At 53.6% G+C, this 11198-nt stretch overlaps 1 long non-coding RNA gene across 2 annotated transcripts; it reads right to left on the bottom strand.

The window, feature by feature from the left end:
* Window positions 1-1652: 1652 nt before the first annotated feature.
* Window positions 1653-2545, bottom strand: LOC122380853. Of its 2 annotated transcripts, XR_006256408.1 has the most exons (3): window positions 2223-2533; window positions 1970-2107; window positions 1653-1871 (listed from the first exon to the last, which is right to left on the bottom strand). It is a non-coding gene; the product is annotated as an uncharacterized LOC122380853 (long non-coding RNA). The 2 variants fall into 2 exon arrangements; XR_006256407.1 differs by having other exon boundaries at window positions 1970-2545.
* Between the last annotated feature and the right edge of the window lie 8653 nt (window positions 2546-11198).

The raw sequence follows: 11198 nt of genomic DNA, 5'->3' as shown, positions 1-11198 counted from the left end.
GTGTGCGATTACCGAGATGAAGCAGGCGATTGATGAAGCTCACATTGGTATAAGCCGGCTAAATTACGTCATAACTAGAGAGCGAAACAGAAGCATGCGGAACAAAATGCGTAATTTGTAGCAGCTATTTGCGAAATGCATTTATAATTTGGAATAACATTTATATGAAATTTATTGAAGAAGTTCATAATTGTTGGAACGATTCTCATGAATTTGTCATGCTTGTAGAGGTCTAGTTAGAGTTACACAAGCTAACGGCGGATCAAATATCTTATTTCAAAAGTCATTAATTAACAATGAATGCTTCGTGATCTTCATTACGCTGAATTAGACTTTGTAATGCGGCGACCAATTACCTAAGTATTCGGCATAATTGACATGTGCGAGAGGAACCGATTGTGGGGGTGCTGGCGAGTCGTTATATACCTAACCTAATTATGCCACGTCATCATTTAACGTGGCGTCCAGCCCGTCATCTGTGTAGCTCGCTTACTGGAGGGCGCTGTCTCGACCCAAGGTCACCACAGCCACTGAGATGACAAACACAGTGGGCCCAGGGCGGTGCACTCTGAACCCGAGCACGTTTGTGGCTGGCATTGTTTGGATTATTGGGACGATTGCTATCCATTCACGTTTGTTTGCAAATAGGGATTACAAATTCCCCGAACTCAGCAATTGGAGTCTCGGCAGCACATTAACATAAAAGGAGACGTAAACTAATTATGATTCAAAGAAAGTGAATGTGAGAGAGAGAGAGAGAATGACAGAGAGAGAGAGAGAGAGAGAGAGAGAGAGAGAGAGAGAGAGAGAGAGAGAGAGAGAGAGAGAGAGAGAGAGAGAGAGAGAGAGAGAGAGAGAGAGAGAGGAAGAGAGAGAGAGAGAGAAGAGAGAGAGAGAGAGAGAGAGAGAGAGAGAGAGAGAGAGAGAGAGAGAGAGAGAGAGAGAGAGAGAGAGAGAGAGAGAGAGAGAGAGAGAGAGCATGAAAAGGAAAGAGAAACACAATTCTGATAATTGTAGCTACTGAATCGAATTTCCAGGGTCTGTCCGACTCGATGGTAAATAACTCAAACCAACTGTCCAGCGCCACTCGTGGTGACGTCGACCCCGCCCAAACATCCCTGACCGCGGCAGACGAGCCAAGGACAGGAGACAAAAGGTCCATGGATCAGGCGGGAATGTTCACAGTAGGCGAAATTTAAACGGCAGAAAAGGTCCCGGGAAGCATGCGGGTTCCAACGAAACGAGCTTACAGACTTTGGGAAATTAATGTTCAGCCTTAGTAACGACATTCGGGCTGAACTACGAAAACTACACATTATCTAAGGTTTACAGCGATTTACAAATTACGACGGCGCATTGCTGCGCTGGAGTATTCATGGGGAACAGGTTAAAACTGACGTTGGCAATTTATAAAACAGCTCAAAGGCTGCGAAGTTAACGTAACTTTCAGTATAGCTAAGAGTAATAAATTACCTGCATTCAAGGTGGTAGTTCATAAAAAGTAAGCTGCACAATTATCATGCGCCCTTATGTGGCCTCCTTTCCACACCGGCTCAACGCTTCCAAAGGTGTTTTTTGTAAGTGCCACTTTTGGCACAGTGAAACTTGCGATCTCAAAATTTGCCGTTTGCCAAAAAGGAAAACGAGTCGTCGACAAACAAATAACAACGTCTATTCTTGAGTACGGGAAACGCATGACGCAAAACAAATTACAGCTGCCTTCACATGTAGGAACCAAATCAACTTGACACAGACCCGCGTGGTAGGCGCAAATGTCGCACTCGCAGCACAAGTAACAAAGACCTCACTGAGACTGAAGTCGGTGGTGAGCTTGGATATACGACGCAGGTCTACTCCTCCTCACCGCATCCCTGGCAAGACAAAAGTACAATGAGTGAGGAGGTAAATAAGCAGCAGACACAAAAAAAAGCAGTAACATCCAGAATATGTGCCTCAACCTTGCACTGACCTGTTAGTAACGCAAAGCGGCACGGATGGCGTCGAGGATGCGCCCCGTTTGGTTCGTAAGGGCACCTTCCAGGGCGGCATCGTCCAGGGATGGAAGAAGTCGGCCCAGCGACGATTCCACACGGCCCATCGAGCTTGTCTGTCCACAAGACCAGGCCCATCAAACGAAAAGGGAACAGTTTGGGCCCCCCGGCAGACAATAAAATTCATTAATCCAATCATTTGGGATTCATCATCCTGACAGATGGACTCACCAATTCGTTCATGTCCTGACTGACTTGATATAGCAAGTGGTACAAGCCACTCACAACCACTCCTCCCATGATCACGAGAGACACGACGAAGCACGCGCGGCCCCAGTGCTCGAGCATGCTTTCTCACGACACGACGACGACGTATAGTACCAAACCAACGGCGACAAGCAACAGCCGTCAACTAGATGGCTATCCGACGGCAAACCGCGACACGCTGGACCGAGTCACGTGATATGTCACCCGACACCCCGGCGGCCGGCGCCCCGAGTGCTCGGTCCGTAAATCATCGGACGCGATCCGTCTCAGGTTCGAACGGTGGCGAATTTCCACAAACGTGACCGCGGGCGGCGCCCTGAGCCTGCCAGCGACATGCCATATTTCGCTGCTCAGTGCTCACACTAGTTATCGCGCTTTACCTCTGTCACTGACAATACGCGAAATTATACGCATTGGAAACACTTTCAACTCAACCTAAAGGCAAGTATGATGAATCAGGTGGGTAAATGGCTGTTTCCACGACGGGTCATCTAACAATCGAGCCTGATTTAGGCAAATTCGCACCTAAACTGCACCACATGTGCACCAAATACGTACCACCATCGTGAAAACAGCTAATAGCAAGTCTCTAAAACCAAGGCTATTACAACCGACGGGCAAGTATACGTTTTGGCTCAAAATAACAGACAAAGGTGGATAAAAGTTGAAACATTTCGGCACGGCCAAAACGTTTAAATTGGGATGGCTATTCGGGAGCTCAGATCGATCGCGCCAGCCGTGAAGGCATGTCATACATCATGTACGGCTGACTTATGCCAGAGTGCCACCCGACAACCCAGAGGCTGCCCATTGTTTGCATCACGGCTGGTGCTGATTGGGATTTACCTTTGCATCTATCCTACATTTGCCTCCAAGCTATAATCAGTTATGTATCAAAAGGGACGCACGGGTGCATCAAAGGCTAAAGCGAATGTGATATTGGCCTAAATTGATGTTTTAAAAAAGGAAACAATGCAGGGATATGTCATGACTAAAGGTCGATGCAGTAACGTGTGTAATGTGTATGTGTGTATGATTGTAAATGTGTGCGCCCGATGTTGGATGTCTGCTTACCATTGAATGTCAGTGTGCAGGCATGACGAGAATGATCGGCTCCTCTTCGGCGGTCAGCCGACTACACTGGAGCTATGCCTGGTAACGATATTTAGTGTAATGTGTACCGTGTGCAATGGGTGGCGTGAGAGGTGTTTGTGTGTGTATGTGTATGGCCGTGTATGTATAGGACCCTAGTGTGGCACCCCGCTTATATGAGTATTTTAGTGTGCCAACAGATGGCTACCCGCAGCACTACCGGGCCAGCAGCTGACGGGAAAGGAACGTCACACCTGGGGACAACGCGGGGCGCGGCTGGGCGTCTCGCGCCTTACTGGCCACCGCGGCGACACGGCGCCTGCGTGGGGCGGCGCCGGTCCCGATCCCTGGACCGGTTGCTGCGGCCTCGGGACTGGAGGGCAGCGCCGCCGCTGCGCGACGGCGTACTGGCGAACTGGCACTTACAGACGACGCGACGGCAGCTGAGGTCGCTGCACCTGCAGAGGACGCTGCGCCCGAGACTACGGTCGCAGGGCACATCGACTGCAGATCCGGTGCACAGCGGCCGGAATCAATCGCGACGCAGTGTCGCGACGCTCGCGATACGCGCTGCGATGACGGTGGCGCTGAAGTGAATGAGGCGCCGCGACGGGACGGGGCGCTGAAGGAGGCGCCGCTACTGAAAAATGGCGCTAAAGGCGCTGTTGAATGTCGTGCTGAAGCAGGCGCCGCGACTGCAGCTGAAGTGAGATGGTGCTAAAGGAGGCATGGCTGCTGCAGGTGATGCTAAAGGAGGTACCACTGCTACAGGCGGCGCTAGATGAAGAAAGCGCTGCTGCTACAGGTGACGCTGAGCGAGGTGCCATAGCTAAGGGTGGCGCTGAAGGAGGTGTCACGACTACAGATGGCGCCGGATGAGGCGCTGCGACGGCCCGCGGCGCTGAAGTGGAAACGCTGAAGGCGCTGTTGAATGTAGTGCTGAAGCAGGCGCCGAGACTGCAGCTGAAGTGAGGTGGTGCTAAAGGAGGTACACTCGGGGGCAGATTGATGTTCCACAACTCTTTATCCACCGGGTTCCTATGGCTCAGCATTGGCAGCAGCCGCCTGGTACCGGTAGACTGTGCCGCTTCACTTACTTGTCAAGCGGCACAGCCTACCCACCCGTATGACACCGGTCTGGGTCGGTGGCTGGAAGGTGATGTGGGCCGCCTGTGACGTCAGCGCAGCGGTGAGGGCCGAGCCCGGAGGCATGGCTCGGGTCGGCGCGGCGCGGCGCGGCGGCTGGCGAGGGCTGGGGAGTGAAGTGGGGTGGGAGCACGGACATCGCGCGGCTGAGCGAGTGTAGTTAACTTTCGTGTCTCAAGGCGCCAATTATTCTACCTAACAATTGTCCTAAAGCAGTTGTTAAAATGTCCTATCCCCAAGACAGCGCCTATCATAATACTTGCAATGCACATTACGACACACTTAAGCGTGGCAATGGGACAGCCGATAGAACTTATGTCACTCGTGCATCGAGGTGCGGAGCTATATTTTGTATAACATATTAGTATTAAGGCCTTGATTGAGCAGATTGGTGTCTATTGTTTCGCACGGCAATCGTCCAGAGACGTGGGAGCTGGGGGTTATGAGTAGTGCCGCAGCCAACGCCCCAATTTAAAGCGATTATTACTGTTGCTCTAATATGTGGTCGCAGCCCCCCAATAGCAAACCGTTCCAACTTGTAGCCAAAAACTCGTCCACTCAGGGGGTTCGAACCGGGCTTCTCCCACCGGCCAATTCACGACACGAGCGTTCATCCACTGAGCTACCGAGAATGGTCCTCGCCTGCACAAAACAAAATGACATTGACCCGCTGACCGCCAATGACAGTATTGTGACATTTGATCGCGTTTGACCGCGGTAGGTGGTCGCTGGTTTCGGCAGCTCAGTGGATACACGCTAGCGTCGTAGGGTGACCGGTTGGAGAAACCCGGTTCGAACCGTCCCAGGTGCGCGACTTATTTGTTCCTAGATGGAACGGTTTGCTATTGGTGGCTGCGACCACACATAAGAGGAACAGTAAGATTTGTTTAAACTTGGGACGCCGCGCTATCCAAAAACCCCAGTTCCCACGTCTCTGGACGATTGCTGTGCGAAATAATAGACACCAATGAGCTCAATCAAGACCTTAATACTTATCTGTTAAAAACAATGTAGCTCCGCAACTCGATGCACGTGTGATATAAATTCTATCGGCTGTCCCAATGCCACGTTTAAGTGTGTCGTAATGTGCATGGCAAGTATGATGATAGACGCTGTCTTGGGGATAGGACATTTTAACAACTGCTTTAGCACAATTGTTAGGTAGAATAATTGGCGCCTTGAGACGCGAAAGTTAACTACACTCGCTCAGCCGCGCGATGGTCCGTGCTCCCACCCCACCTCACTCCCCAGTCCTCGCCAGCCACCGCACCGCGCCGCGCCGACCCGAGCCATGCCTCCGGGCTCGGCCCTCACCGCTGCGCTGACGTCACAGGCGGCCCACATCGCCTTCCAGCCACCGACCCAGACCGGTGGCATACGGTGTGGGTAGGCTGTGCCGCTTGACAAGTTAGTGAAGCGGCACAGTCTACCGGTACCAGGCGGCTGCTGCCAATGCTGAGCCATAGGAACCCGGTGGATAAAGAGTTGTGGAACATCAATCTGCCCCCGAGTGTACCACTGCTACAGGCGGCGCTGAAGAAAGCGCTGCTGCTAAAGGTGGCGCTGAGCGAGGTGCCATAGCTAAGGGTGGCGCTGAAGGAGGTGTCACGACTACAGATGGCGCCGGATGAGGCGCTGCGACAGCCCGCGGCGCTGAAGTGGAAAAGGCGCGACGACTGAGAGGCTGCTGGTCAACTACGGCCGGTGGCTGCAGTGTGCGTCAGCTGAGGGCTGATGAGCGGACCAGCCCGGCCGGTTGCCGCTATGCACCGTACGCCGGCTGGACACCGCTGAACAGGAACAGCGAACACTCCAGAGCGCTGCTACGATCGACCTGTGCTGCTACGGGCGTCCGCGGCCGGCTGTGGCGGAGTGCCGGACACCACGGCCTGCTGCTGCTCACGACTGCGGCCCGCACGACGCCATTATCGCGCTGCCGTGTGCGATCTTCGTGGTAGTAAAAGCTACCGATCACCAACGGTCACCGCCTACCTGAGGGCCGAGCTCACGCGCCCAGCGGCAGTCCGTGCCCGCTGCCGAGTGCCGCGCCGGCGCACCAGCGGACGCTACCCGTGCCGCCAACCACGTGCAGTGATAGGCAGGGCCTGGGCCTACGCTGTCCCACGCCGCCTCAGGCAGCGGTCGGACGACAGCAGCCGTGCCAGCTCAGCGCGCTGCCGTGTGCCGCGCCGGTGCAAAATCGGACACGCCGCCAACCACGTGCAGTGATAGGCCGTGCCTGGGCCTACGCTGTCACACGCCGCCTCAGGCAGCGGTCGAACCCAGCAGACGTGCCAGCTCAGCGCGCTGCCGTGTGCCGCGTCGGCGGACGATCGCACGCTACTCGTGCCACCAAACGCGTGCAGTGATAGGCAGTGCCTGGGCCTCCGCTGTCCCACGCCGCCTCAGGCAGCGGTAGGACACAGCAGCCGTGCCCGCTCAGCGCACTGCCGTGTGCCGCGTCGGCGGACATTCGGCCGCTACTCGTGCGGCCAGCCCGCACGCAGTGAAGTGCAGTGCTCGGGACCTCGCTGTCCCACGCCACTTCAAACAGCGGTCGAACAACCGTTGCCAGGTGCCCCACGGAGGGGCGAACGATCGCACGCTGCCCGTGCCACGAGCCCGCGTGCTGCCCTGTGCCGCGCCGGTTCGGACGCTACTCGTGCCGCCAAACGCGTGCAGTGATATGCAGTGCCTGGACCTACGCTGTCCCACGCTGCCTCAGGCAGCGGTCGGACACAGCGCCGTGCCCGCTCAGCGCACTACCGCGCCGGCGGACATTCGGACACTACTCGTGCCGCCAGCCCGCGCGCAGTGAAGTGCAGTGCTCGGGACCTCGCTGTCCCACGCCACCACCAACAGCGGTCGCACAACCGTTGCCGTGTGCCCCACAGTGACCGTTCGCACGCTGCCCGTGCCACCGGCCCGCGTGCGGCCCTGTGCCGCGCCGACGAATGCGGACACTCAGGCGATCAGCCTGCGCGCCTACAGCTGCCGAGCCATGCGAGAACCATGCTACCGTGTCATGCTTCGCCCCGCCCCCGGAGTAAGGGAATTTTTCCCCCCTAGCCAAGAAGGGGGTATTATGTAGGGATGTAGGAATTTCGTATTAATGTGAACATATGCTCGTAGAAATTGTAGGGATGTAGGAATTTAACGTTGTTCGTCCGTTTGTTCCTTATGTAGGGATGTAGGAATTTCGTATTAATGTAAACGTATGCTTGTAGAAATTGTAGGGATGTAGGTATTAATGTGAACGTTGGTCGTCCGTTTGTTCCTCCGTTGTGCTCGCGTCCGCGTCGAGGGTTAAATCGTGGAGGTCAGCGTGACGGTAACCAAGCGCCCCGGTTGGTCGGCCTTAGCCTCGGGCCGGCTGACGGGGGGCGTTTCCACCTCGAGCCCGGTACATAAGCACAGCGAGAGGAGGAGTCGGGGCTCAGTGTTGGCCTGCCGAAGTGCTGTGCTGCGCTGTGCCCGACTACTCTTCTGCTGCTGGCTCTCCTGGCTCGAGGTAGGTTCCCGTCACGCAGGGATTGTCGCGGGCTCACGGACATCCCTTAGTTAGGATAGGAGCACCTGGGTGGAGGATTAGGTAGTTTCGCGCGTCATTTGTCGTTAGGGTATTGGTAGGGTAGTACGCGGAAATTATATTGTCATCTCTCTAGCAGTCCTTTATTATGTTCGGTATTTACAATAAATGGGGTTCGAATTGACCAGATGCTTTTGGAGACGGGTTGAGTCGGAGGAGAACGGAGTTTGAGCGGAGTCAGATTCACTCGGTACCTTAGTTAGTCATCAAGGCTCAGGAGCTTAGCTCCAAACCCACGAAGGGCGCGCTAAAAACCGCGTGTGCTCCAAAATGGCGGAGTTATTCACCTGAACCACGATGCATAGTTTAGTTCAATTAGATTACAGGACAGTGGCCCGTGTGGCAGACGGGGTAAAGGCTGGTGACGTCCCGGCCTAACACTGCTCCTGTAGAGTAACGTAGAGAACCGGAGGGGAGGTAACGAAGGGCCTACAGGACCGGCCTAAGCCCCCCTCACACATGGATTTGAATTTTCTCCCATTGACTTACAATGCCTAGAGAGGTCCCAAATTGACCCGACCTTAGGTCACCGATATGAAAATTCCGAATTTTGTACATACTGTTGCACTTATCAATTGCTGAAAGCTTCAAAGCGATCCGTCACTTGGTTGATGAGCTATGGCATACATTGAAACATTTTATGATGTGTTTATGAGGTGAGGTCACTTGTAGCGACCTGGTGACCTGACCTTGAAGGATCCTGGTCTGAAATTTTCACAAAATGTATAACATTGATAGATAAGGTGCCGCCGTTTTTCAGATATCCGCGAAAAACCGCAGGGGGGTGGGTGGGTGTTCAAAAACCTCCCCCCCCCCTCCCAGCAGGGCGCGGGTTAACACACTTTTGCCCCAGTAGTCAAAATTCCTTAGCCGAGGCCCTGATTTACATCTTGCTGTCATGGCAAGATTCACAATTCAATTTTAGGCAGGCATTGAAAATTTGACGTTAATGGGATGATAAGGGCGTAAGATATCTGCGAAAAACAAGGGGTTGGCGAAATTCGCCCCCCCCCCCCGCTTGCACTGTGCGTGTTGGTTGGCACGGTCCTGTCCCTTTTCATAAGGTTCAGGTGGCATCCTTCACCAATATCTTTGGCGCTCCTACACCCATGCCCTGCAGGCAAAACCGTTGACGTTAGGTCAAATCTGAGAAAATTATTCAGAAAGAGCGTTAATAGGGCTATCGAATGCGCTTTTCCGCGGCGCTGTAGCTCTATTGGTTCCCGAGTTATGCGTTAGCTTCTTGGAAATTGTCGACATTCGACCTAGAAATCGGCGAAATTTTGCCTTCAATGACCTCTGGTGACCTGACCTTTGACCTGACCAAAAAATTGACCGAAGTGATTTCGTCATTATTTTTGACGTTCTTTCGAACGCCGCCTTCCGCGTATCGCTACGTGGCCCAGGAGCCGAGTTACAAGGGGGGGGGGTGTTCAAACACCCCCCCCCCCCCAGCAGGGCATGGAAATCCAGGACCCCCAGCCGGGCGCGGGTTAAGAGCTTGAGGACGCTTGGTGCACACTGGAAGTTATAATTGTGTGATATAATAAGAAAAGGCCAGGTAAATCATTCCTTATGGTAACAGGCCGTTGTGTCGGTTAAAAGTGTAATTTGTGTGACTAAAAATACGCGTTGCTATTCTACAGCGGTAAAGTTCACGTAGCGCGTGCCTTAACGCGCGTAATTGCACGTTTTCGGCATTACCCCAGCCAGCCATACTTTCATTTGCAGGCCCATAACTTTTCAACGTGCTGTATAAATTTCAAATAGGCAGCACACTTATGCAAAGACGTGCTGAAGATTACTTGACCGAATTGACCAGACAAACGGTAGCATAATGAGTAGGAAATGCAGCTTCGAAGGCGCATGTAGTACAAAGGAAACGTACCTTGAAAACGCTCTTGGCGCCCTCACAGCCGAAGTATTCCGAATGACGACTGGCAACAAACATGCGATAATTGGTAGTCACTTAAGCTTCAGAGCATCCCTGACAGGTGGCATCCATGTCGTACGGTTTTCGAAATATCTAGAATTTCGGCTTTGCCCCAACTCCGGCATTGCCCCAACTTCCCCTACCTACTTCCCGCGCCCCTGCACTGCCTGAGGGGCCCAGACGCGTGTTTGACACGTATTTCTCTGTTTCCAACCAAGTACGCACCTACGGGCGCTACCCGGAGAATAACCGAACCAAGAACAAAACAAACCTAACCTGACCTCAGGCCTCAGGGGTGCGGGAAGTATTTTCAGACGGGGGGGTGGGGCACCATATAGAGATCAGCCTAGGGGATCCCCAAATCTAGTTTTCTCACCGGTTCTAGGCCACTTATCACCCCCATTCGATTTACCGCTATGCAATTTCACTATACCTACCCTTGTTGAATATGATGACCCCAATTCCCAGCCAGCAATTCGCTTGGGCTAAACTATGGCAAACGTCGGGCAGCTTGGGCTTAGCTTGGGTTTGCCCACTTCGATCAAAATCAATGCATTTTTTACTTGGGCTGAGCTTGGGCATGCCGCAGCTATGCCCGAGTGTGGCCAGCTGCAGCTCAGCCCGACATCCGCCCGCGCACCCAAAGCAGGCTCAACTTGGGCGGAGCGCGGGCTGATCAAGCTGGCTGTCTCCTTTGGCTAACTGGAGTAAAGCCGGAGTTATGCCATACTTGATCGGCTGTTCACGCATGCGCATTTCTGCGCCAGTCACGTTTTGCTCCGGCTTACATCGGGCTACCGCCAATCGTCGCACAACTAGGGCTAAACTACGGCTGTCCGGAGCTCGCAGAGCGGGCATACCTCCGGCGGAGCATGGGCTTTAGTCGGCGTTTTTGTGTCATACGCCGACTTTAGCCCAAGCCCTAGCCGACTTTAGCCCGACTAAAATCTCGGACAAGCCGCACTTTAGCCTGCTTGGGCCCGGAGTAAAATTGCTGGCTGGGAATTGGGAGCCCGGTAACCTTAAAACGTTTTTTTTTTTTTTGCCTGCTACGGCAAGCCCGTCCGTGCATTGACACCGGCTACTTTTTCAGGCTTTTTTCCAGTTCCTTTCCCGCGGAAAATATTGGAAATAAGGAGAATGGGACTACGAGAATCACGAATATCCAATTGGTTACACT

Source organism: Amphibalanus amphitrite, unplaced genomic scaffold, assembly GCF_019059575.1.
Source record: "Amphibalanus amphitrite isolate SeventyFive unplaced genomic scaffold, NRLGWU_Aamphi_draft 000108F_arrow, whole genome shotgun sequence".
Classification (NCBI taxonomy): Eukaryota; Metazoa; Arthropoda; class Thecostraca; order Balanomorpha; family Balanidae; genus Amphibalanus; species Amphibalanus amphitrite.
The sequence above is the reverse complement of the archived record's forward strand: the minus strand, read 5'-3'. Positions and strand labels throughout refer to the sequence as shown.